At 51.4% G+C, this 26,102-nt stretch overlaps 1 protein-coding gene across 6 annotated transcripts in view; it reads right to left on the reverse strand.

Moving 5' to 3' along the window:
• APBA2 (amyloid beta precursor protein binding family A member 2) overlaps window positions 1-22,233 on the reverse strand; it is a 242,695-nt gene extending 220,462 nt beyond the window's left edge. For 2 of the 6 annotated variants that reach the window (XM_059371705.1, XM_059371700.1), the window contains exon 1: window positions 21,547-21,742. The gene's annotated coding sequence lies outside the window, so the exon portion shown is untranslated. The other 4 variants (XM_059371701.1, XM_059371702.1, XM_059371703.1 and 1 more) reach the window with 4 other exon arrangements.
• Window positions 22,234-26,102: the final 3,869 nt, after the last annotated feature.

Below are 26,102 nucleotides of genomic sequence, written 5' to 3' on the forward strand. Positions count from 1 at the left end.
GAGGCATCACTTGCCAATGACATAAGAGGTTCTTTTTTTCACCAATGGCAAAGTTAATTTTTTTTTTTTTTTTAAAGAACATTCAGAGTTTCCAACAGGCTTTACAAATGAAAGGACTCCCCTCTGCATATGTCAAGAATGAGATTTCCTTTCTGACACTTCAGGAGGCCTCATCAGGGTTGGTTCAAATAGAAAATACACCTTCGTCATCTGCTTCTCTGGGGAAAGGTAGACTTTATGGTCTAAAGGGTCCCAGAGCTCCCTGGGGTTTAAGTACCTTGAGGAGCAGCTCAGATACTCACTCACTCCAGAAGATTCCAAGAGGTAGCTCCAAGGAGAGGTAGTGGGTAGTCAAGTGAATGACAGGGCATAGGCACTACTCTTCAGAGCGTGATCTGATGTCTACAAAAGCAAAGTCTTGGTGCTGAGAAGGGCCAGGCCCTGCAAGGCTCCTGGGGCCCTAAGCTTCCATCCCACATGGGCTCCCGCCTGCCGTCCCTGGTTATCACGTACACCCGCGTACTACGGCTCTCTGCCTTGCTCCTGCTGAAGGCTGACAGCAAAACAACTCTGCCCTGAATACAAATGCTTCTGGACAAGATGCAGCAAAATAAAAACCACATGGGTCCTTGAGTGGGATCTGGGGCCCCTCCTCCGCTGCCCTCTCCTCCTGGCTGTGGCTGGGCCGGCGACCACGCATGCACGTGCCCTCCGAGATGAGCCGGGATCTGCCCCGGCCACCATGGGGGACAGAATTGTGAAGCGGGCTTTGGCTCCACATGTTCCATTAGAAGAAAGAAAACCTGGGCAGGTGAGCAGGCATATGAACACAGTGAAATGCTGTCACCGTCCATGCTTTTGAAATAAAACCTACCTGAATGGGAACACCATGATTGCAGCCCACTTCAACATTCTGTTCTAAAAGGCTGACTGTAGGGAGATCAGGTTTTAAATTGAAAATCAAAGCGCTAGTCCTCCGTGATTCCCAGGAAATGAGAGGCACAAGCAGATACAGACCTGTCCCTGCACACGGCTGCCTCTCGCCCCCACCAAGCATCCTAAGTCACCTGACAGATCTCCAGCTTTCAAGCAGGCCATAATTAGGTACATAAGGCCTTACTAACATTGCACGGGTTGAGCTACTGGCTTTTAACACCATCACCTCTTCAGTTCAGAGTTAATCCCACCATCACGAAAGGCTGCCCGCCCCCTTTCCATCGCTTCGAATACAAATTCTAGAACCCATCCCGAACGGCAAGGAAGGACTCGAACAAAAGAGAACTCATGTCTGGCGAAGCAGGGATTGCGTCCTTCTCAAATCACGGAGACCCACCAAGCCCCTGTCAGAGGTCACACACCCAGGACCCTTGGACTTTCCATCCCTCTCTCGGTGTGTCTCCACATCCCAGGAACCGAGAGCTAACTGCCATCCAGAGTGGATCCCCCGCCCGCCCCTCCTCCAGGCCCTCCCTCTAACCAGAATTTCTACAGTACCACGGACAGAGTGGGTTTTCCTGCTAGCTGTTCTTCCGCTGGCTTGTGACACGGCTGGCCTAGTTCTGCGTCCATCAGCTCTGAAGACAGTACAGAGAACTATGCAGCCTCCTGCCATGCATCCTCCCATGAGCAGCGGAAATGAGCCAGAAAGAGGCTGGAAATGGGGTGTCTAGGGGCCTGGAAGAGGAACAGAATGCTGGCAGATGGGAGGGCAAGAAACAAAAACACCAGGTCTGGAGCGCACCCATCCAGGCGGACTGCCATGCCTCGCCAACTGACTGCTGACCCCCGGGGGCAGGGACCTCCCAACTGGGAAGCCTCAGAGCCCACCCCAGTCACCACCAGAGAATGGTATGGGTCACGCCACTGTGCCCTGAGGCTCAGGCCCCTCTAGGCTTAACCCACCATAGTGCCCACCAACCCCCGAAATGCCAAGTATCAGCACCACCTCCCCACCCCCCAAAGGCACTAGGTGGCTGGTTTACCTCAGAAAAGGAGGAAATAACGTCCATCATCCCAAACATGTTATGAACAAGAATTGAGAGCTATGCTATCCTCAGTGAATGTTCTACAAGCAAACGGGGGGAAATAATGCAAAAACTCCATGATGTGCAGAAGAAACGAGGAGTCTTAACTTGCAAAAGCAGTTCTCTACCGTTTGTCAGTAAGAAGTACCGAGAACTAGACGGTGTGACGCTCCAGGGCCAAGGCTACAGTGTAAGCAAGAGGAAGGCATGTTTTTGTTTAATGGCTTGAGCAAAGGGATTCGACCAAAGGGATCCAGCATTCAACTCAGCTTCTCCTCTCCCTTGCACCATCCAACCCCCCACCTCCCTGCCACCTGGACTCACTTCCGAAGGGTGACCCTGAGTGACCATCACCACAGATTCCACGGCCTGCCCAGAGGGTCCACGTGGGAATTCTGTGACATAGGCACCACATCTTGACACAGCTGGGATGGGGTATGCCTTGGGCAGGTATGGCCAATGCCCACACTTCCCTGCTGGGCTCCCCCAGCCTCTGACTCCCAGGTGGCCCACCACCTGCAAAGAGGGGCTTTGAGAACCCAAGCTATATCCTGCATTCCCCACCTCCCCCCACAAACTGCACAAGCCTAGGGCCACCACTGTTGCCTGGGGGGAGCCCCACCGAGTCTGGGGAGGAGCAGATGCCAGGCTGACATGGGAGCCCACAGCATCCCCCATCAGTCTGCCCCCACTTCAGGGCACAGCAAGTGGCCTGAAAGGCTGTGAACCCATGTGGGCCCCATGAGAGGGCTGACCCCATGACGTGAAGCAGATGACCATCCCTAGAGGGTGTTTACAGAGCTGGCGAATCAAGACTCCCCACAACAATGAGCCAGGAATAAGAAGGTATATATCCGGAAGGAGAGGTCAACATTGGCAAATGATCCCCCAAGGAGAAAATCCAAGAGAAAGAACTAACCAACCATTTAGGCCAACAGAGAGATTTAGGCCAAAGGACAGACAGGCCAGCCGTTCCTAAGTCAACAGTTTTCCTATATATCCACCAGAATCAGCTGGGAAATGAGGCTGAAGAAGGGGATAACTCCACTGACAACAGCCGCAGGGGCTACAAAATACCTATGAATACACCTAACAAGAAATGTATCAAATGTGTGTGAACAAAGTGATGAAACACTAGGGATGGATATAAAAAGCCTATGAATAAATCCCAATATCCAATGAGAAGGAAATATAAAGATGCCTCTTCTCCCTCAAAGAAACCTCTAGAGCAATCCCAATCAAAATCCCAATCAGATTGTGGGATGAATTTACCTTATTCTGAAGTTTATTCAGTCAAAGAAATGTATGCAAAAGGTTAGAAAAGCATGGGAAAAGGAGAATTAATGCAGAGTCAGTGGCCCTTTAAGGTAACAGAGCATACCAAAAAGCCATGGTAACTTAAACAGTAGATACTGGCAGAAGAATACATCAATAAATCAGAATGGATGGTCCAGACATACGGGACAGCCCCACGTCCCAGGACACAACAACAACTTCACACATGACGAATGCACATCTTAAAATAGAGACAAAAGATGGGCTATTAATACATCACGTCAAAAAACTGTATGCATATGAAAAAACTTCCATCTCCAGTTCACGTACCTGGAAATAAATTCCAGATGAATAAAAGATGTAAATGTCAAAAAATCTGAACCATCAATATTAGAAGAAAATCTCTCTGTACAGGAGGTATACACTTGGGCAAAGAATTCCTTTCTCAAAGTAAACCACAAAATGCAGGAGCTATCACAGAAAAGCTTGATAGATCTGACAACGTATATCTCCCACATTCTCGTGCCATCAAGGATACCTTTAAATGAAGGTGAAGAACAAAAGACATTGGGGAGGACTACATCTGCAACATAGAGAGGGAAGGGGAAATAACCCTCTTGCATGATGAATGCCTATAAATCCAAAAGGAAAAGATGAACAAGTTAACAGAAAGACAGGCAAGGATGCAAAAAAGAAAACGAAGAGAAGCAATTCAGATATACTATGAAGCACCGGTAAGAAACCTTGTTCTCATCCTTAATTTTAACTCAGTGATAACTTTATACCTGTATGACCAAGTGAAACTACAAAGGCAGCATCCATTGATGAGGACATGGGGAGAAAGCCGTCCCACACAACTGGCATCCTTTAAAATGGTCGGGAGTGCTCCAAAGGGCACCTCGGTGATAACTATTCATGCTAGAAATCTCAAACCATTCGACCCCGCAAGTCTGCCTCTGGAACCCACGCTAGAGACATTCCCATGCCAGGTACAAGGATATACATGTGAGACTCCACAGCCTGGTGTGACCAACGTGTGGACAATGGGAACAACCCAAAAGTTCGTCAATAAGTCAACAGTCACGTGGGCAGCACTGTGGCACGGTCGGCTAAGCGTCCGACTCTTGGTTTCAGCTCAGGTCATGATCTCAGGGTCGTGGGATCAAGCCTCACGTCAGGCTCCACTCTCAACAAGAAGTCTGCTAAAGGATCTCTCTGCCTACCCTTCTGTCCCTCCCTGCACATATGCTTGCTCTCTCTCTCTCTCTCTCAAATAAATAAATCTTTGAAAATAAATAAGTACACAGTCAAGTATTGTACAATGTTAGAATAATATTACCATGCATAACTGACAAGACACAATGTCTGAAATGCATTGCTGGGGGAAGAGATCTATGGACAAACCACACTGGTAATACAATATCAGTTCACTGAAAAATATTAAAAATAACAAACATAAAGGTATCTGTGTAAGATTTAAGTAAAACATTTCTATAAAAAAACAAACAAACAAAAAAACCAGGAGGAATCTGCACCAAACTTTAACAATGGTTGTCTTTGCAGGGGGTTGGGGGAGGGGGGCTGTCATGTTCTACATAGGTATTTCTGAAAATTTTGAATCTTTACAATGAGTGTCTATTAGCTTTATAATCAGAAATTAAAATTGAGTTAAAAAAAAAAGTGGTCATGCAAAACCAATGCCAAAGGAATCCCAGATCTAGAGTATGTCAGACACCTTCTTCGTCAATGAGACCAGGATCCTTCTCAACCCGAGTCTGCTGCCAGAAAAAATGGCTCTTTCCTCCTCTAGAGATAATGAGAGAATTGTTAGAAGGCACTATTTTAAAAACAGAGATGTCATATCTATTTCTTTTACTTATTAGCTCTTTAGATGTTAGACTACATGCAAACTGCATTCTACCAGACAATATGTACCCCAGTAAATTTCAGGGTCACTCCAGCACTGTACCTCACCCTTCTGATGTCTTTTGGGATCTTCAGGAGGTGGTGGAAGGAGTGTTTACCTCTGGTTACAAACAATGCTGCCGACCTGGAGAGAGGGGATCTGGGGCAGAGAAAAGGGACTTCCCCAGCTGTCCCCTCCCCAGGGTTGGGGGGGTGGGGAGCACTGCCTCACAGGACTTGATCAGGCAGCTTCCGGTTTTCAAGACTCTCAGTATTTGAGAATGACACTAATAGATCTGCACTTTAAATTTATTACCAGACGGCTCCCACGGAATTTGCTCCCACACACAGAAAACAGTCCATTTTTCCAAGAACATGCTTAAAAGTCCAATTTGGGGGAACTGATGTAGATTGTCCCATTTTAGGTTCTTCAACCAGAGGAAATTTAAAAATTCTTTCTTCCAGCTCAACAGAGCGAATCCACGAGTCGATTGCTTCTGCAAAAGGAGGGCAAGGATCCTCCTGGGGCCGCAGGATTCGGCGGCCTTTCTTTGGATTCTCAGGGCAGCCGGTGGCTCCAGGACAGGACACCAGGCCAAGTGTCCCATGGTGGCAAACAGCCATCTGACTCACAGGCTCTGGAGCTGGCTCTGGCGGTTCAGGAAGAGAGGGTCTGGCATCACTCCACTTGCCAAATCTCCAGAAAAAAATAAGATACTTTAAAACTAATAATGGCTTGTGAGCCCCGGGTTTGGGTCTGACCCATGAGGTCAGCACCTCAGGGTCCCCAGCATGCTGGGGGGCGGGAGCAATCAGAAAAGGGATCTCTCCCTGGAAGAAATGGTATCACACCTGAGCCATCAGTCCCACGCTGCCTGGCCGCCTGTGTGTCAGCAGGAAGTCTCCGAAACTATCCATATCAGGTCCCCCGCAAGTTATTGGTTTCCTCTCAAAATACCGCAAGCAAACCCTGGAAGGGGGGGACCAGAGGGATCCTGGGGGGTCGCAAGGCATTGGAGGGGCAGCTGGAATGTGATCCGGGGACTGCTGCGCCATGGGATCCCAACAAACAGGGGGGAGAGGAAGGGAGAGATGGGGCGGGAAGGGGGAGGAGGGAGTGAGGGAAGGATGGAATGAGATGGAGAGGGGGGGAGGGGAGGAGAGGAAAGGGACTGGATGAAAGAGAGACAGAAAGGGGAGAGGATGGGTAGGAGGGAGGGAGGGAGAGCAGCCCCGTGCTCCTCACACTGTCAGTGGGCAATGAACCTTTCTGGAGGTCTGTCTGAAGCTCTCACATCTTGTCCAGCATTTTTACCCGAAATCTATCATAATGAAAGAAACAAGAATATCCACCAAAAAAGAAAGAAAGAAGAAAAAAGGAGCTGCAAGAATATTTATTACAGCACGGTTCACAGCAGAAAAACATTCTAAACAACTCCGATGCTCAAGCATGGGGGCCCGGGGGCCATGAGTGCCTTGCAAAAGCCTGACAGCAGGGGAAGGGGATCCTGACACAGTCCAGGAGCTGAGCATGTGCCCAGGCAGCCGGGAAGACACCGCGGGACCACGGTCCCCTGGCAGGGAGACCTGGGCATCTAAACACCTCTTCTGCTTGCTTATCTCTTCTTCCTAACACAATGAATTCATAGGTGTGGAATAACTAAAAATAAAGTTTTTAAGATAAAGAGTATTCTCTCTTGCCAAAAAAAGGCATTAACTCTATTGAACTGAACCATAGGAAATTGCTTGACTTTGACCACTTCTGAGTTAACAAAAATAGCAGGTTCATGTGGCTCAACTTGGTTTTGTCATAAAATCCAGATGAGTTGTAAGACCTGTGGGAATCGTTCCCTCTCACCGGCTCAAGGACCTGTGAGGGGCTTTGGCTTGCACAAGGTCCCCGGTGGTGTAGGCACCTTTCCCCCAACCAGCCACAGCATCAAGCCTCGCCTATCCCACACCAAGCACCTCCTGAGCCTCAGATCCTGCAGTGACGTGGAGCACACGGTCTGGTTCCTGACTCACGCTGTCCTGCAAAGCAGGTGTCCTCTCCTCTGGCAGCAGGTGGAGGAAGCCACGTCCACCACTGCCCAGCAAGCAAGAGGCTGAGCCCCAGGCAGTGCCCTCCAGTTCTCCATAAACCACAGCCTTCCTGGCCAACCCCGGCCCATTCACAGAGCAGCAGGGATCCTGATCTGGCTTCTCCCTCCCCTATGGGATTCCTCCTTTCACTCTCTGCTGTGCCTCCTCCAAAAATATAGGAAGCGAATCTTATGTACTTTAAAGACCATGAAATTTCCCCCAAACCAGGCATTCAGTTGCTGGGGGGTGAGGGAGGGCTGTTTTCCTGCATCCCCGCCAGCCAGCCCTTCCTACGGGAACAAAGCCATTTCTACCACCTACTCGGTGTTGGCCATGAATCTTAAGCACCAGCTCAGCCCACACAGACACTTGGCTCCCCGTTGCTCCTTACACGACCCTCAACCATACACACATCAGCTTGGGTCCATGTTGCCTGTATGACCAAGAGTCTCTGGTCACTAACTGTAAGTGACCCAGGGGCTGATCCAGGGAGGGTGGCAGCTCAGGACAGATACTCGGATGTCAATGCTTCCTTTTCCTCATACATAAGAAGGAAGCAGAAGAAAGCTCTGCTGTCCCTTCAGGAGACCGAGGGAACCTGGCCCACACACTTGTGATTGTCCTGGCTCGCCTTGTCTTTCCCAGGGGTTGTCCCCAGCACCCACACCGACCACACCTGAGAAACCCGTGATTGTCAAGCACCCAGACATGCGAGGCATACAAAAATAGATAACTCCAAATTCTAAACTGAACTCCCTCCGTTTTCCCTCAGAGGGGAAAGAAGGAGGTCCGATAGGCATGACAAAGCCAAGAGGGTCTGGAGCTCGATGAGGAAGGACAGCGAGGCTCAGACTTCACTTTTTAGAACAGATTTATTTTTTTTTTTTAGCAGATTTTCCATTGATTCCTACACATCCCGTTTCCCCAGAATGCAAGATCATGAACCTCTTACATTCATGTCCTACATTTGTTACAGTTAGTGAGCCAATAGGAATGCACTGCTGCTAACTAAAGTCCACATTTTATTGATAGCCCCTTAGTTTTTCCCCAGCGTCTTTCTTCTGCTCCAGGGTCCCTACCAGGACATATCATAGTCTGTCATCACGCCTCCTTAGGTTCCTACTGGCTGTGACAGAGTCTCCATTTTTTATGAGACTATTGATTCAGCAGTGTTAAGGAGTACCGGGCAAGTATTCACAGAATGCTCCTCGATTGGAATTTAACTGCCGTTTTCCTTAGGATTAGATAGAAGTTATGGGTTTGGGGGAGACAGACCACAGAGGTAAAGGGCCGTTTCCATCACATCCTATCAAGGACACAGACACTCAACATGACTCATCCCTGTCGGTGTTGACCTTGACTACCTAGCCAAGGCAGCGACTGTCAGGTTCCCCCACTGCCAAGTTACTGTTCCATTTCCATCTGTACTCTCTGGAAGGACATCACCCAGTATGGTCTACACTTGGGGACTGGGGTGTACACACCCCCTTAGCACCCTCTGACTTCCATGAGCCACCATCAGAACGACCACCGCATTCAGGCACGCGTCTTCTGCCCGCTGCTACACCTTGCAGGAGCCCCCTTTCCCGTTTATTCTTCTACCCATTGATGATGACATTCCCCCTTCCCAACAAACTCATCAAATCCAAAGCCCCCTGAAGGGCTGAGTCTTCACGACACCGTTTCCTCTACGTGTGTGCCAGCACCCAGTAATGATGCTTTGCACACCACACACGTGGAAATGCTCGCTCCAGAGATGGCCAACGTTCCCTGGGTGGCCAGGCCACTGGGAGTAGTCCTCGAACCAACACAGGCAGGGCATACTTCCCGCAAGAGTCCAGCTCCCTCACTAATTGTCCAGGGCAAAAAGTGCTACCAGCCCAGGCTCATCCCCAACTCCATGCCCCCCTCCCCGACACTGGAGCACCCCCATCCTCGGGGAGCTCTCTGTGCAGAAGGACAAGAGACAAGCTCATGGTATAGGTCAGGTGAGGATGAGTGCCAAGAGGGGAAATAACACCAAGTGGGAGGTGAGGAGGTGAGATGCACTTAGGGACACCGGGGAGGCCTCAGAGCTGAGAACAGGTCTCAGCAGCAACAAGTGAGCGAAAGGAGGGAGTAGTTAGGAAGCTACATCCAGTCCAGGAGAGGGGGGACGGGAGCATGAGGAGCTGGGTTTGGGGCCACCCAGCTCTCTCCCCTGCTTCATAAACAAAGGATGAAGAAGATACAGCAAGAGGGTGCTCCTTGGGGGCATGGAGAACCCAGGCTTCTAGACTCCTGAACTACGATACCACATACATAGAACCAGCTCTGAAAATCTCAGTGACGCTCCTGCAGCACATCACAACATCAGCCTGGACCAGCACTGGGGCTGCGCTGGGGCTGCCCTGCAGCACCAGGCTGGCTCCCGATGGGCCCAGGGCCCCCACAGACCCCAGCCTCTGCCTGTATGGGCACACCTCTCAGAGGGCCTTGTTGAAGCCGCCGCCATGCCCTCCCTCCCCTCCTCACCAGGTCAAGGCTGACAGTTCACCAGACGGACATGCATGGAACCTCAGAGGCTGCACGGTGACTCCTGCCACGTGCCACCACCTGCTTCTTTTGCATCTCCGGAAGAAACCATGGAAAAGACCACCGAAACAAGCTGGTTGTTTAGGGCAGTCTCAGGGACAGAGCCATGCAGCACAGCAGCAGGGCTGCCCGACCTGGTTTGGGAGGGATGAGAGAGAACTCACAGGTGGAAGGGGTAGGAAAAACAGGCCAGGGAGAGGTGTGGGCAAAGACAGCAGAGATCTCTGGGGACCGCTAGGCAGCAGGCAAGGTGGCCTGGAGATTGCATGGGCGGATGAGGTCTTGGGACCTACCCCCCAGATTTCAGGGCTGGCCCAGAGTTCAGACACCACTTCCTTCCGCTCTTGCTTCTTAAAGCTCTCTGGTTTCCCTCCCACTCCCCTGACAGTGCACAGCATCTGACCCTCACATACTTGGCCTGTTTGTGTCTGGTTTTGAGAGCACGGCTCCCTTCACATTTAGGAATTAAAACTCATTTCATCCAGATAACTTATCCATTATCAATTACTTGCATATGGATCTTAGCATCCTCCTTGGGTTTACGTTCTCTGATTTCATTTAGAAAATACGGTTCGAATCTCAACATTAATAAGAGCTTGTCGGAATGGCAAAATTTCATTATCTCACATTAACTGTAATCTTGATTTTGATATTATTGTTCCAGCAGTGAAACAAGCCATGAGTCAGTCTGTTGAAAGTTCTCCTGGAGAATCTCAAGATGACGTACTGCTCTTTTTTTGTTTTTTCAGCTTTTATCGAAGTACACATACTGGAAAGTTTCGTTATCGTGAATTGGAATTCACCCATGCAAACCACCACCCAGATCAAGACATGGGATGTTGCCGGCACTTCTAAAAGCCCGGCCCAGCCCAACCATGCCCTCCCCAATCACCACCTCCTAAAGGCAACCTGACTTCCAGCTGCACAGACAAGAGCTGCCCATTGACTTTCCGATCGATGGAAATGTGCAGCAAGGGACTCAGGGCTCTGAGGCTTTTTTCACTCAATGGTATGTGGCCAGACTCATCCACACTGTTGCACGCACTCATAGAAGGTGAGTGCTCACGGCTTGCTCTGTGGTCTTCCATGCGCCAGTAAACCTTGGCGTGCCGGGCCCGGCCTGCCACTGATGGGCGCCTGCATGGTCTGCAGCTTGAAATGACAACCATGCCGCCATGGGCACCGTCGCACCTGCCTCTTAATGGCTGTGCTGGCATCCTGTGCCCACTTTAAAAAGTCACCCCACAACTGGGTAGCTTAAACCAACATGCATGGATTCTCTCGCTGTTGTAGGATCGAGAAAGGTGAAAGCAGGTTCTCTGGGTAGAAATCAAGGCGTCAGCAGACCGTGCTCCCTCCAGAGGCTCCGGAGAACTCATTCCTCTCCTCTTCCACTTGCTGGGGCTGGCAGCCTTCCCGGGCATGGGGCCACATTGCTCCCATCTCTGCCTCTGTGATTCCACAGCCTCCTTCTCTGCCTCCAACCCCCTCCCACCTCCCTCCCAGAAGGACCCTCGCGTCAGCATTTAGGGTCCACCCAGAAGACCCAAGCTTATCTCATCTCAAAACCCTTAATCACATATAAGTTAGCATCTAAGTTAACATTCGTGGGTTCCAGGGATCAGGGCCTGATTTCTTTAGGAGCCACCTATCAGCTGGTGGCCATACGCTCTATCTTTCCTGCAGCTTGCTTCAGAGGGGCACTCACTACTGGTCAGAGGGTATATGTAATTTTGGCTTTAGTTGACTCCATAAAACGGCTTCCCAAACCGGTTGTAGAAACTGATACCCCAATCAACAGCGACAGTTCCCACAGCTCCAAATTGTCCCCAACACCAGCTAGTTCCTGCTAACTCTAGCCATTGTGATAGGTGTGTCATGGTGATATCCCATCATGATGGCTGACTTCATGCATCCAATGGACAAGCCCAGATCCAGATCCGAAAGCGTCTCTGGGTGTTTGGTGTGAGGGTGTTTCTGGATGAGATCAGCATCTCGATCAGGACTTAGTCGAATGGACGGTCTTCCCCAACATGGATGGGCAACATCCAATCCACAGAGGAACTGAATGAAAACGAAAGGTAGAGGAAGGCGGAATTCACCCCTCATGTTCCTGCCTTCTGGGACAGCTCGTTTCTTCTCCTGCCCTCGCACTGGGGTTTACACCACTGGCTCTCCTGGTTCTCAGGCTTCTAGACTCAAACTGAGTTACACCACCATCTTTGCTAGGGCTCCAGCTTGCAGATCTGGGACTCTCAGCCTCCACAATCACGAGAGGATTCTTCATGATAAACCTGCACACACACACACACACACACACACACACACACACGCACACTCTACCCTATTGATTCTGTCTCTCTGGAGACCCCTGACGAATACACACACCTATCATTTATTTTCCATCTCCCTGCTGACTTAGGGAGTCGAGCATCTTTTCGTATGTTTATTGGACCTTCTTCAGGTGAAGTGTCTCTTGTCCCCTTCCTCTACCCAGTTGTCAGCCTTCTTCTTATTAATAATATAGTGCATTATTTAAGGATGAGTAATTTGTTAAAATATATCCCACTAAGCACATGTGTGTGGAGCAGGGAAAGAAAAAAAAGGTTTTGGGTATGAGGGCCTGAGATGGGAGGTCCCGTGGTGTCCAACGGATTGGCCGTCATCCTGGATGGCGAACCCCCATCACAGACTGCAGGTCTCGGCCAGCTTGGACAGTGTGTGCACAAGGAAAATGCATGAGAGCCTGAGGACCACTCTCAGGAATTAGGGTGGTGAGATAAAAAATAAATAAATAAATCGGTCCCAAGTAGATGACTTATGTCTCCTTTTACTTCCATGAAACCGAAGCTCATTTCACCTCAAGGCTGGCCATTAAGAAAGTAAACTCTGTTTGTACTTCCACAAATACGTGTGGCTTTTAGAGCCCTCTTCTGCCTCAGTAGGCAGTGATGGCCAGCCCCTCTGCCAAGGTGCTCGTTTGTTCCCTCCTGGGGGCGTCATGCATGAGCACAGGCAAGCTGCCAAGGCCTGGACAGAACCACTGGATATCTGCTCTGAAATACTGGGTATTAAATCCAGGACGGGTTGGCTTCTTTATTGCCAGGAAGGAAGAAAGCAGCTCGGTCAAAGTGAACTGCAATGTCGTATCAGGTCCTTGATCAAGCCATCAGGAGAGTAAGCCCCGAGACCCCCTGTCCCAGCAGCACACGATGCTCAGAGCCCCCTCCCCACTCCTCCCTGCCTGATGCAGCTAGGAGAGGGGATTGTGGGCTGGATCCAGTAGGCACACAGACAGCACCCTCCATCCGATGAAGGTTTCTCTCAACAAACTGTGACAAGGGCCAGGCCACGGGCTCCATGGGAGGGAATGGTGCTCACCCCCCGCCCTGCGCCAAAGCCGAAAACCAGCAGACTACTCTCCAAAAAGGAAAGCAACCTGTAACAGATGTTTTCTGAGCCACCATAACCCAGGGAATGAAAAGCCACTGTAGCCTATTTGAGCCGAAAAGGGGAAGAGAGGACACAGGTTGTGGGTGCCCTGGGGAGTCAGGGCCACAGACAGGAGGCATCTGAGGGCCTCTTTGGAGCTGACTAGCCTGCAGAGACCTCTGGTACCCAGCTTCTTGGCCATAGCACAGCTGTCCAGCAGCTGCAGCTCTTCCCCCCCCCCACCTCCACCCCTGCCCCATGCCTTCCTGGTCCCCTCTGCATGAGGAGTCAGCCCCCTCCTTACAGAGAGCCAGAAAGCCACCAGGAGCCCTGGCAGTGCCCACGAGGCAGCACAAAGATGGCCACACAGCAGGCAGGGTGGCCAGGCTGAGGCAGCACCTGCCTCTGCGACTTGTGTCCTCCTGGTCTTTCCACGCTCGCTGACAACTAGAAACCGGGCTCCTCTGTTTGTGTGACCGTCCTTCCCATAAGACAGCAGAGCCACAGAGGTTAACTCTATGGGAGCAAATTAATAATGTGATTTATGGTTTGTCAAGGATTTTGTCGTTTTTGTAGGAGAACAGTGGCAATTTAATCTAAAAAGCCTGTAAATCTCTAAAAGGTAAAATTAAACATCCCTGAGGGCCAGGCTAGGACTTGGCAGCAGCCGCGGCCTCCTCCATAAGACAGTAAGGAACGAGGCCCCTGGAGCCACGTGGCTCTAAGGGCTGCAAAGCTGGGGCCTGCCCCTCTTCAGTCATGTTTGTGGGCTCCCCACAAACCCCTCCCAGCACTCTCTCAACGCCCCTCCACGTGCCCTCCATGAGCCCTTCTCCCTTGTTAACTGGTGGCAAAGCCTGATTATGGAAAAGACTGTCCTAAAGATCTCTCAGCAAAGCTCATGTCATTTCTATCCACCCCCATGTCCCCATTGTACTACAAGGATGCCTCAGAGCCCCCAAAGACAGCTCAAGCCCCTGGTGATCAGGACACCCCTTCCCCCATCTCCGGCTCTGATCTGCACACACTACCTGTGTCTGATGCCAAATACACAGTCAGCCTCCCTACATGCCTGACACCAGGCTGGCCCTTTTGCCTGGAGGGCTCTTCTGGCCTGGACTCTGGAGGGGCACACCTGTCTACCCTCCCAGGATGGGGTCCATGACTCCCCCACCCCCAGGCCTGGGCTCTCACACCTTCCCATCTGTGGGGACTCCAATGCCATCCCACAGTTGCCAGTGGCCCCTCTCTGGCTCCTTCTCTGCTGACCTCACCCAGCTCTAGACAGGGCTTGGGAAAGGCAGAACGGAGCAGGTGTTCAGAAACTACCTGTGGAGCAGATGGAGGGATGGATAGATGGATACATCTCCCAGCAGAGGGCTCAGGGGTTTCTAAAGCGGAAGCCCCATCCACAGTGTCTGCACTGCAGAGACCCCACCCGTCAAGGGACCAGCAGGTGAATGACAGAGGCAATGCTGCCATTTAAGTGCCCAGCACCCTGCCGTGTCCGTTAGCACCTAAGCCATCCTGCATGACAGATGAAAAGAGCGATACATACAGAGAGTCAAAGCAGGGATTCTCAGAGCCAGCAGCGGGGAGAAGGCTGCCAGATCTAGGGGTCCCCCAAGGCAGCTCCCCACAAGAAGTTGATGCAAGTCCGAGGTGCCCCTGCCTCTGAGGGCATTCCAGAAAGTCGAGCGGCACGAGCCACCACCGCTGATTAAGCACGGAGCAGCCTGAGATCAAGAACAAAACCATTACTTAATGAAATGCAATTAATTTAGAAGCCGAAATCTGTTAAAGCCCAAAGGAGAGGCACACTCAGGCGTTCTTGGTCTGGAGGGCCTTCTGCTCTCAGAGTTTCCAACCCAAGAACCAGCTCAGAGACATATGTCCCCATGAGAACCAGAGACAGATGGCCCAGCCATTGCCCCACGCTGGTGTGCTCGTCCAGCACCCAAAGAACAGGGAAAGGCCATAGGCAGAAACTTCGCAGTCCGTGTACACAAAGGAAATCACATCGAGGAGGGGCCGTGGGTCAGGCTTGTCCCACTACCATTCCCTGGAGAAAACAGCTGTCGCCACAACCAAGCACGACCTGTCCCAGGGGCCCGTGATCCAGCAGGCAGGCCAAGTGGGCAGCGTTGGGACCCCTGGCCGGGATCAATTATCCATCAGTCATCTGCCCGCTTTGCTGTGATCAGCCAGAGCCAGGCAGGGACCCAAGGTGCGCCTGGCATCTGAGGCCCGTCAGGCAAGCTGGGAAGAAACTCTCTCTCTCTCTCTTTCTCTAACCCCAGTGACAGGGTTAAGTGAGTATTTCATCATAACAACACGCTTGCCCACACCTTATCTTACTTTATCTTCATAACGTCGTGGAACTCAGTGGCTGGGGAAGGGAGCCAGAACTATGTGCGACCTCTTAGGAGAATTTAGGTCAAACTCTGAGCAGGGGCGTTCGCTGATGATTTGGAGGCAGAGCCCGGCTTTCTAGAGCTTCGGATCCCTAACACAGGCCCCCTCCTCCTCCACCCCACCCACGACAGCCATCACCAGCTCTGGGTAATATGAACAGATGTTAGAGCACATGGCTCACTTATCGCACCAAAAGACCGAGAAACGTAAACTGCGTTTTATTTGAACAATGCACACACTTGCTGCCAGGGGGACCTGAGAAATCCATCATCCCTAAATGCACGCGTTCACTCAGTCAGTGGGTCTCCTGTATTGAACCAATGGGTTTTTCCAAGACAAGTGATAAGTAAACCAATTGGGAAAAATGATACACTATATATTTTTATTAAATTAACGATGCATACAACAATTCAGAAAAATTCAAATTTAGAGAGCTGCCTTGGCGGGGAATCAACTCCAGGAATACAAAACCCAACAAATTAAAAAAGAAATAGATATGTATTACATATATGTATGCAGACAGAAATATGTACACATTATATTCCAACTGAGAGTTCTAAATACAAATGCTGTCCTCCTGACTATTTATGTGTTCAGGTTTGTTCAGAACAAGGGCTTGAGCATTTCAGACCCAAGCATCTGTCTTCATGGCTGATGCTTAGGACAGGAGGGGCAGAGAATGCCAGTGAGTTCAAGTGCAAAAAGGAAAACACATTTACTCACCCTCCAACAGTATTTGCTGTTTGGCTGGACAGCACGCTCCCAAACAACCCTCTTGCTGTCCCCGTGTTGGGCGCTGGGTCACCTGTGACATGTCCATTACTCTCCAACCGCCAACCAGCACTCAGGTCCACTGGTCACCAGCTATCAGGTTCTCTAGACACATGTTGAAAATTAACCCCTGGGTGGATCACATCCCACTCACGACCACCCGATTGAAAATCAAGTATGATACAGACAAAGCCCCCATGGGATGGGGGGCCCGGGGGAGCACAGGGACCTCGAGCTCTCTCCCACTCAAGCCACAATCGCAGCACAGCCCTGCATTCCCCAGAGCCTGCTCCATAGCCTGCCTCCCTGTGGCCAAGGCGAGACAACTGATCTAAGGCTCGGTACTGAAAAGAGCAAACACAGAGGAACAGAACTCAACCAATTCAAGTGCCCACCAGCGTGCGCCAAATGAGAAACCATCTTCAAATGTTGCAGCACACTGGTTTCCAGAATGCCACGAGACGAAAATATTTTCTCAGTCAGTGCATGCAGGAAACTCAACCACGTGCTTTTTCCCCCCTTCTTAATTTTGGTCCTTCAGACACAAAAACAACAGACGTAGCACCTGATGAGAACAGCTCCCATGTTCCTAATGAGGTTGTGGCTGAAACTACCAAACCTGACCCCACAGGGATCAGAGAAATTGCAGAAACCACAGCAAGCCTAGAGGCCATACTCCCCTCCCCCACACCTGCACAGCCCTAGGCCTGGTAATGACTTGGAGCATCACTTTGATACTGGGAACTGTATACATAGTTACATGGGTCTCAAAACATCAGCAGGAGAGACGTATAATGTCATTAGGACAGAAGGTGAGAAAGGCTCCCAAGGCCAACGACTTGTACAAGGTCCCAAGGATGAGTGACAGACCCAAGTTCCTTGAATGGAGCTCTCACTCCTCCTAACCCCGCCATCCTTCCCAACCTCAGGCTGCCTCCGTCCTGATACCACCAGCGCACCTTCCCCCGTGAGACCACAGCACAGGCAGGAGGATCTGGCGGGGGAAAACTTCGGCAGCCAGAGGCTGGCAAACATGGGGCAGGCGGACTGGCTGGGAGCCTCAAGATGCCGGGTCTGACATAAGGTACAAGACAAGCTTAGAAATATCCAGATGGAGGGAAAAGGGAACCTGGGTAAGAAGAGAGTGCCTCCTTCCCAGTGCCTCTACAGCCCAGGTGACTGCAGGGACAACACAGAGCTGGCTCTGGCAGCAGGGAGAGCCTGAAGGGACACCATCCAAACAACCGAAAATCCGAAAAGGAGTTTCTGTGAAGAATCAGGACACCCGCTCTTTGGGCCAGATTGCCTTTCCAACCATGTTGTCTCCTGGCCTATATGAAAACACACCTGCACGGTATAATTCCACAGCTCTTTCCTGTCTGCCCACTGAGTACCAGATTCTGTGCTGACTTCTAGGAAGGAGCCAACCAACCATGAACACAAACGTGACTACAGCTCAGTTCCAGCCCTGAGGCCTGGGAAAAGGAGGAGCCCAGAGCCGGACTGAAAGGAAGAGGGCCATTCTTGGGGCCTCACTCATTCACTCATTCATCCAACAAGGAGCACTGAGGTGGTACATGGCCCTGTTCTAGCTGCCAGGAATAGAGAGGAGAACAAGGTGTTTACATAGGAGTGGTAAGAGTCATAAAAAGACAGGTATATAAATAACTAATCAAATGTTAAATATGAAGAAGAAACACAAAGCAGGGTTAAAAAAAAAAAAGCAGGGGGGGTAAAGTTAAATTATGGAGGGGGGTCAGGGAGCATAGAACCAGAGAACTGAAGTAAGTGAGGGACCAAGTCAGGTGGACATCTGGAGGAAGGCAGGTGCAAAGGTCCTGAGGCATATGTAAGCTTGGCATATTTGAGGACAAGGAGATAAGAGGAAAGAAGTCCACATGTAGCTGGGATCATCAAGAATGCACACAAGGGCCCCAAGCCAAGGGGACAGGGTGGGAACACCCAGGGCAAGCCTGGGAAGTGATCCCATCTGCCTGGAAGGACCATGGTTGGGAACAAGGAAGGGAACTTGAGAAAATCGGACCAAGGAATATGAGTGTGGAGTGAGCACCGGGAAGCCACGGAGGACTTAAGCAAGGAACGCCAGACCTGGTCTGGGCCCCACCTGCCAAGAGGCAACCATGCAGCCCAACTTACAAAATGCCATAGGCAGCCCAGAAATCCTAATTCCCACAGCAATGGCAGCCCACCAATATGGAGGGCTCCCCAGAACACTAGGGAACCATGAACCCCGCAGAGAGAGCCTGGCTTTGTGACCTTGTGGTTACTGTCCTCCCTGGGCTCCCTCATGTGTCCAAAAGAGGACAGGGAGAGAATGAACTGACTTTGGGAAAGGCAATGGAAGACAGCCCACGCCAGCTGACTCAGCCCGTGCCAGCAGGCTCCTCGGAGGCACGAACTGGACCCAACCCAGGTGGTGGGCGGGGGACACAGGGAGGAGGATGGAGTCCCAGAATCCTCCCTGTGGGCACATGGTCCAACCACCAACAGGCACCTGGGCTGCCTTTTGTTGAGCAATCATCAAACGGGACCTACGCTGGGGACTGAGCTGTGTGACAGTGTTTCCACATCCGTATTCCTCACAGCCACCTGGCATGCTCCAAGCTACCACCACTCCAGGCTCTCTCACTCTCTCCATTTCTCTCAGGCCAACCTGCAAGGCAGACATCCTGGTTTTTGCCGCTGCTTCTAGAACTCCCTTGTGGCCTGCTGCGAATGTGCTTAGGGCTTCTGTGCCCTCCTGGCCCTAGCCCTCTCTGACTCCCCTGACAGTAAGGGTCTCTCCAAGAGTTCAGACTGTGGGGTCACCAGAGGCCCTCAGCTGTTGAGTCACTAGGTCAACCATGTAGAGCCAGGACAGGGAGGTGCTAAGACCCGGAAGGGACCTGTACAACTTTCCCCCAAGACAGGCCTCATGGCCACCCCATCCATGTGTTTTTCCTCTGAGTTCCTCAGTTGTGTCTAGGAAAAATCAAGGTGTTTTAGCGCTCCCTCTCAGTTTCCAGGGGTGCGACTGGTGTCTTTTACAATTATCTTTTATTTTTATCCAGCGTTTCTTAGTTTGGTCAGCAAACTGAATTCTTTATGCACCTCCATTTCACAATCCATCGCCACCAATTATTCCTGTGAAACTAATATTTTATATAAAAAGGGGGAGAGAGTTATAGCTACTCAGGAGATGGTTATGCAAACAAGTTAATGAGCCCCAATCCAGCCTTGCGTGCCAGAAGAAAGAAACACAGGGGTGGGACCAGCGTAAGAAGTTGACCACCACCATCTTCACTCTACCCCACCTCTCTCTCTCTCTCTCTCTCTCACACACACACACACACACACACACACCATCTGGTTCAGCCTGCCCGTCTCCCAGGAGCAGAAGCCCAGTACTCTGGAGATGGAAAGGCAGACCACGGGGGGAGGGGCACCACCATGATCCCTAACAAATGACAAGAGGTCTGGAGAGACTCAGGCTCCCACAGAAGACCCTGGCAAGGACCCCGTTGCTAGTGCAATCACCAGACCCAGGCCTGCTCTAGAGACTGCTGCAGGGGTCCCCCCTGCCAAGGGCTGGTGGCAAACCCCCTGGAGAGGCTGCCAGCTCAGTGCAGGGACCTCCAACAAGCTCCAGCTAGTCCACAAATTCCCTGGACACCACTCAGAGTCCCAACGGCTTCCACATCAGGAGACCCTCTCCAGACCCTGCTGCAAATGCAAAGCAGCGCAGACAGGCAGCCTGGAGTGAGGACATAGGGCAGGACATCCTAGCAGCTCTGGGCGGAGAAACAGAACCACGTGCCCAGCACGGTGAACACTGCCCACAGGAGGAGAAGTCCCCGCCACCACCTCACTGGGGTCTAACCCCTAGGTTCTGGGTACCCACAGAGTACCTCAAATGTGCACCTCGGGAAAAGTTGTCCCGCTGCTAATCCAGAAGCTTTCAGGTCATTATTTCTAAAACCGCTGTGGTTTTTTCAAAGCAGGGGCGGGGGGTGGGGACAGAATCCCAGAAAGGGGGTCAGGAGTTGAAGAGGCCGGGGACAACCCAGCCCACGGGACGAAGTGCTGGGATGTCCTGATTTGGGGGACTTCACTGTCTGCGTGGTCATCCGTGAGTTTTTAATCACAGATTTGAGTCTGGCCCCTGTCAGGCAGTAAACGAACAAATCCGAAAAAAAAAAAAAAATTAAGTCCTCCGTCTGTAAGTAAATATGAAGTTAGGACTAGCAGGCTCAATCTCAGCCTCCACGCGCGGTGAGGCTCAGACAGGGCTGGCCCCTCCCTGGCGCCCTCCGGACCCTTCCTATGCGCTCAGCCCAGGGCAAGTTGGCCCCCAGCCTCCACACACCGAGGCCAGCCGCCCGCCGTCCAGCTCGGAGGTCGGTGACTCGATGTTCGCTTGGATCATCAGTGGCCCAATCTCCCGGTAGCAACCCGCCCAGGCTGTGCGCGCCGCAGGGAAGGGGCCGAGGCGAGTGGCGGGTCGCGCCGCACCCCGAGCCCCGCGCCGGCGGCGGCCCAGGGGAACCAGGGAGGGGATTTTTAATTGAGGAGTTTCTCCCTCTGGGCCTCATTAAAGGGAAATGGGAGGGGGCGAAGATCGGGACTTGCCTTCCCGGGAGGCAAGAACCCCAGAAGCGACCCCAAACTCGGGACTTGCCCTGCACGGGGACTAGCTGCCAGCGCCAAGCCGGGCCGCGGAACGCACCAACCGCCCAGCCAGCCCCGGGACCCAAGCGGGCAGCCACCGCCGGCCAGCGCCCCCAGTCCGCGCACGGTCGCCCCTCACCGCGGCGTCTCCCACCCGGGATGCGCGAGCCTCCGGCTCGGCCTCGCAGCGCCCGCCCGCCGGTCGAGGGGGCGCAGGTCCGGGCTCCCCCCCCACCCCCACCAAACAGACCCCGACAGCGCCCGGCCGCCCCGCAGTGCCGCGGGTCCGGGGGCCGCGCTCCGGCCGCAACCTCTGCGCCCCGCCCCGCGCCCCGGCACCCTACCACCCCCGCGCGCCGGCCCGGACGCCCCTAGGTTGCGGCCGCGACCCCCAGCTTACCTGGCCCGGGCGCGGGGCCGCACGGGTGCACGACCGCCCCCGCCCCGCCGCCACCGGCTCCGTCCGCGAGGCCAAGCTTCGGGCCGCCGCCGCAGCTCTTTGTGAGCCCGCGCCGAGCCGCACACCGAGACTGCTAATGAGCCCGGGAAGCTGAATAGCGGCGGGCGCGCCCCGGACGCGGCGTACGGCACGCAGGGCCGCCTCTGCCGGGCGCACGCGGCGCGGCCGCCGGGCGCTCCCCGCACCAGCCTGCGGCGACCGCCCCGCGCCCCCGCCCCGCCCCGCCCGGCCTCGCCCGGCCTCGCCTGCCGCCCCTCGCCCGGGAGCCGCGGGTCGGAAAATGCCCGCGGGCCAGAGCGTGCGGCGGGAAGAAAGGGAAGACAAAGATGCGTTGGTGCCCAGCCCCCTCCCGGCGCCCGGACAGTCGGCGGGCGCACCTGGGGCCCCGGTCCTTCAGGGACTGGGCTCGGGAACAAGGACCGAAGCCCGGGCTCTGGCAGCCGCGCCGCCCCGACCGCCCCCGGCCCTGGGGCGCACACCGATTCCCGGGCGCGCCTCGGACCTGCAGGATCGGGAGCCGTAGGGGTCTGGTCCTCAGGCGGGTCGAACAGGTGTAGGCGAGCTCCACCGCGCCCGCACTCTGCCCCGGGCCCTGCGCTGCCCCCTGGCGGGCTCCGGAGCGCGTGAGACGCGGAGGGGCCTCGGCGACCGCGCCCTGCTCGGCCCCGCGCGGCGGCTTGCGGAGGCCCTGGGCGAGCAGCCCTCCGGGATCGCAGCCTCTCGGGAGGCCCCATCTGGGAGGAGGGGCTCCCCCACCGCAGGGCCCCCAGTCGCGGGCTGCATTCCAGGTGTTCTCCAGCCTCTGGTTCCTAATTCCCTGTGCTACCCTAGCCCTCCACTGCTGACGTCCCCTACCTGGGGCCTCGCCCTAGCGCTTCCTCTCCTTGCTGTCCTGAATGGAGAGAATCCTAACCTCGTCCATTTCCAGATACTCACGCACCTCCCAAGGCGAGATACCCACGCACCCACCACAGTGTGAATAATCCCCTTGAAGCCCTTGAAGGTTGTGCTGAAGATGCCAGGGTTACGTTTGACCCCTGGGGCCCTTTCATGCGGTCCTGGGGCAGATCGAATAACCTCAGGGCTCTATCTGGTTGAATGCACCTAATAGGCTCAGTGCAAGGACTCAGGTGCCTCCTCCCTTACATCCTGATTATTTACCTTCTGTTTTCTTTTGTCCTTTGGCTGGATTAGGGTGAAAATGTGGTGGGGGCAGTTCTGAGGAGGATTCCTCCCACAAGAGGAAGTGGAGGCCCCGGTGGGGGGAGGGGAGACCCTTCTCCCCCTACTCTGAGGGTTAGAGCCAAAACCTAGAGAGAAAGGGGCTGGGGAAAGCTAAATCGTGAGCCAGACTGGCACCAACAGCAGACTTGGGGTGGACTTCCTGTGGCCTTGGGCTCCCTCCCACTCCCCAGTCCCCTCCAGCAGCCCCATTAACACTCACAGTGACCAGAGGGCCAGAGCCTACATTTAAGGGGAAACTGGTCCTGGTAGGCAGCTTTGTAGCCCAAGTGCCAACCAAAGGCCGAGAAGGCAGAGCCCAAAAGCGGGCCAGCGGCAGATTCTTGACCTACTGCCCCTTGCCCTTGAGGTGAGCTTATCTCCACTGTTTGTGTTCTGCCCACTTAAACATCCTGTTCGTCCAGGCAACAAAAAGTTCAGCTTCATCCATCCTGCTAGGGCCCCAGCTTTTCCCCAAATGCCAATGACTGGATAGAAACAATTGGGAAGAAATGATTCCATAGCATTAAATGTCAGGTAGGAAATCCAAGTGCATTTATCTTTTCATCTTACCTTGCACCTTATGCCTGGAAATGTCTGCACAGCCTTGTGCTTCTGTGAATATGGGCGGGGGGCACAGGAGTGCCTCTACCTCACTCAGGAGTCCAAAATTTGGTGAGCTCTAGTCAACCATCACTAATCAGAGGGTTTTGAAAGAATTTTGGAGCAAGAAAGGCCTGAGTCTTCCATGAAACTTAAAAAGCCATATAACATAAAAGATTGCTAAGTTTTATTTCAGAAAACTTCCCACATGCCAATCATTACTGTAAGCAAAATCAGCAACAAATCAGCAACAAAATATCTGCCACTCAGGAACACTAACCGTTCATCTCCCTAATATATGCATATACATATATATGTATACATATTACTATGTATATATGTATAGTATATACATATACTATGTATATATGTAATATATGCATATACAAATATATGTATATGTATTACTATGTATACATGTATACTATGTATAGTGTGGTATACTATGGTATACTATACACAGTATACATAGTAATATATAGTATACATAGTATACTATAGTAATATATATAGTATACATAGTATGTATACTATGGTAATATATATAGTATACATAGTAATATATAGTATACATAGTAATAAATAGTAAACATTATAGTAATATATATATAGTATACACAGTAATATATATACATATATGTGTATATGATATATTAGGGAAATGATCTGTTAGTGGTACATACATATCAAAAATATATACTTATATGTTTAAGTGTATATATGTGTGTGTATATATAAGTACATACTTATATATACTTACAAAAAAAGATGAGAATAAAAACAACTCAGTAGAAGAAAGAATAAAATAGACCCAGATATGAAAAAACAGTTCAAAGAAAAAGAAGCACAATGGACTTCTAAACATCTGAAAAGATAACTTCCTTATTCATAATTAGAAATGCCAGTTAAAACCACACCTCGACACCATGGTTTTTACCTCTCAGACACCCAGGCATGCATTAACACGATACGTCCCAAGGGCAAGGGGAAACTTTCGGACTCCCACACGGTTGGGGAGCAGAAATTAGTTCAACTTCTATGGTGGAAAATTAGCTTCTAGCAAAATTACAAATATACAAGTTTTTTGACCTAAAAATTCTGTTTCTAAGAGTTTTTAATACACACACGCTACACACATGAAAGTATCCATGAGCAGAATTATCCATGGTGTCATTTGTGTGCTCAACAGCCTTGATATTCATGAACAACAGACTGTTCAAAACGTCCAGGTACATCTACTCAAATTATATGCAGCCAGAAAAGGGGGAAACAAGGAAACATGATGAATTAACATGGAACGTTTAAGACAGAGAACAAGAAAAAAAGAGGAAGTTTATGCTTGCCTGTCCACAATCATAAAGCTTCTCTGGAAGGATCATCAGAGACTAATAAATATTGGTCATCTGTGAAAAGGAAGCTGGTGACTAGGGCAGGAGGGACAGGGTAACTTTTCACGGATTACGTATTTTTTTTTTAAGTATATATTATTTATCTCAAAACAAAATCTTAAATTATCATTCCTAACCCTGGTTCTTAACCCTGTAAAGGGTAACAGATTTCTGAAATCTCTGATCTTTTCCCCAGGGAAGAAAAACAATAGACACTCTGATCCAGAAACTAACGTGAATATTGCAGAAATCCCAAGGTTGGACCACGCGGCCGTGAGACCTACCGCCACTTAGTGGCAGTATCCATGAATTGCAGGCTTGGTGCCAGTCCTGTTCAGCCTGGGGGAGTTCCCCACCAGAATGGATTTTCTACGGGCGTTTATAAAATGGAGTCTAAAATTTGTCAGATTTTCAGCACTCACCATAAATTAGTTTAGTTTTTTTTTTAAGATTTTTAAATTGATTTGTCAGAGAGAGAGAGTGCGCGCACCCAAGCAGGGGGAGTAGCAGGCAGAGGGAGAAGCGGGGTCTCCACTGAGCAAGAAGCCTGAGGCGGGACCCGATTCCAAGACCCTGGGATCATAACCTGAGCCGAAGGCAGTTGCTTAACTGATTGGACCACCCAGACATCCCTCACCGTGACTTAATTTTAAAAAATAACACCCGCTTTCCTTACATAGGACAGAAGATGTATGCTCTGCGTTATTGTCTGGGGAAGACATTCCCTCATAAAACTCCTGCATGACAGAATATTATTTTTTCTTCCGAAGACAAGTTTATAAATGGGGTTGACTGATAAAAACATATCTCCTGTCCGTGGGGATGGCGGAACAACTCAGCTCTCATAAAGTTACCGCTGGGCCAAATTGGGTCTCACCTCTCCTGCTAATTCCAAGCATTTGAGCTTTTCTTCCTTACTGCTTCACCCTTTCCTCCTTGTATAGTCAAAGTGCCTTGAACTGGAAGCCATGGGGACACTATTCTCATCCCACCTAAGGCACCAGCCAGGTCAAGACCTCAAGTAGATCACCTAAAACCTCCATTGTATAGTTTCCTCCTCTGTTCAGGTGAGGAAGTTGGCCTCTAAAATTTTCAAGGTCCAGGACATATGATAAGAAATGTCATCTACCCACCCCCCACCATGAGAATCTCTTGATGCTCTTACCTTCAGGATTTAAGTCAGTGGGAAGACTCACCAACCAGGTCACACTCTGGTTTTTCCAAGACCCAATGCTTTACTTTAGAAGACACAGAGACACATAGCACAAAAATACCTTTGACAAC

This window comes from Mustela nigripes, chromosome 13 (assembly GCF_022355385.1).
Source record: "Mustela nigripes isolate SB6536 chromosome 13, MUSNIG.SB6536, whole genome shotgun sequence".
In the NCBI taxonomy this organism is placed as follows: domain Eukaryota; kingdom Metazoa; phylum Chordata; class Mammalia; order Carnivora; family Mustelidae; genus Mustela; species Mustela nigripes.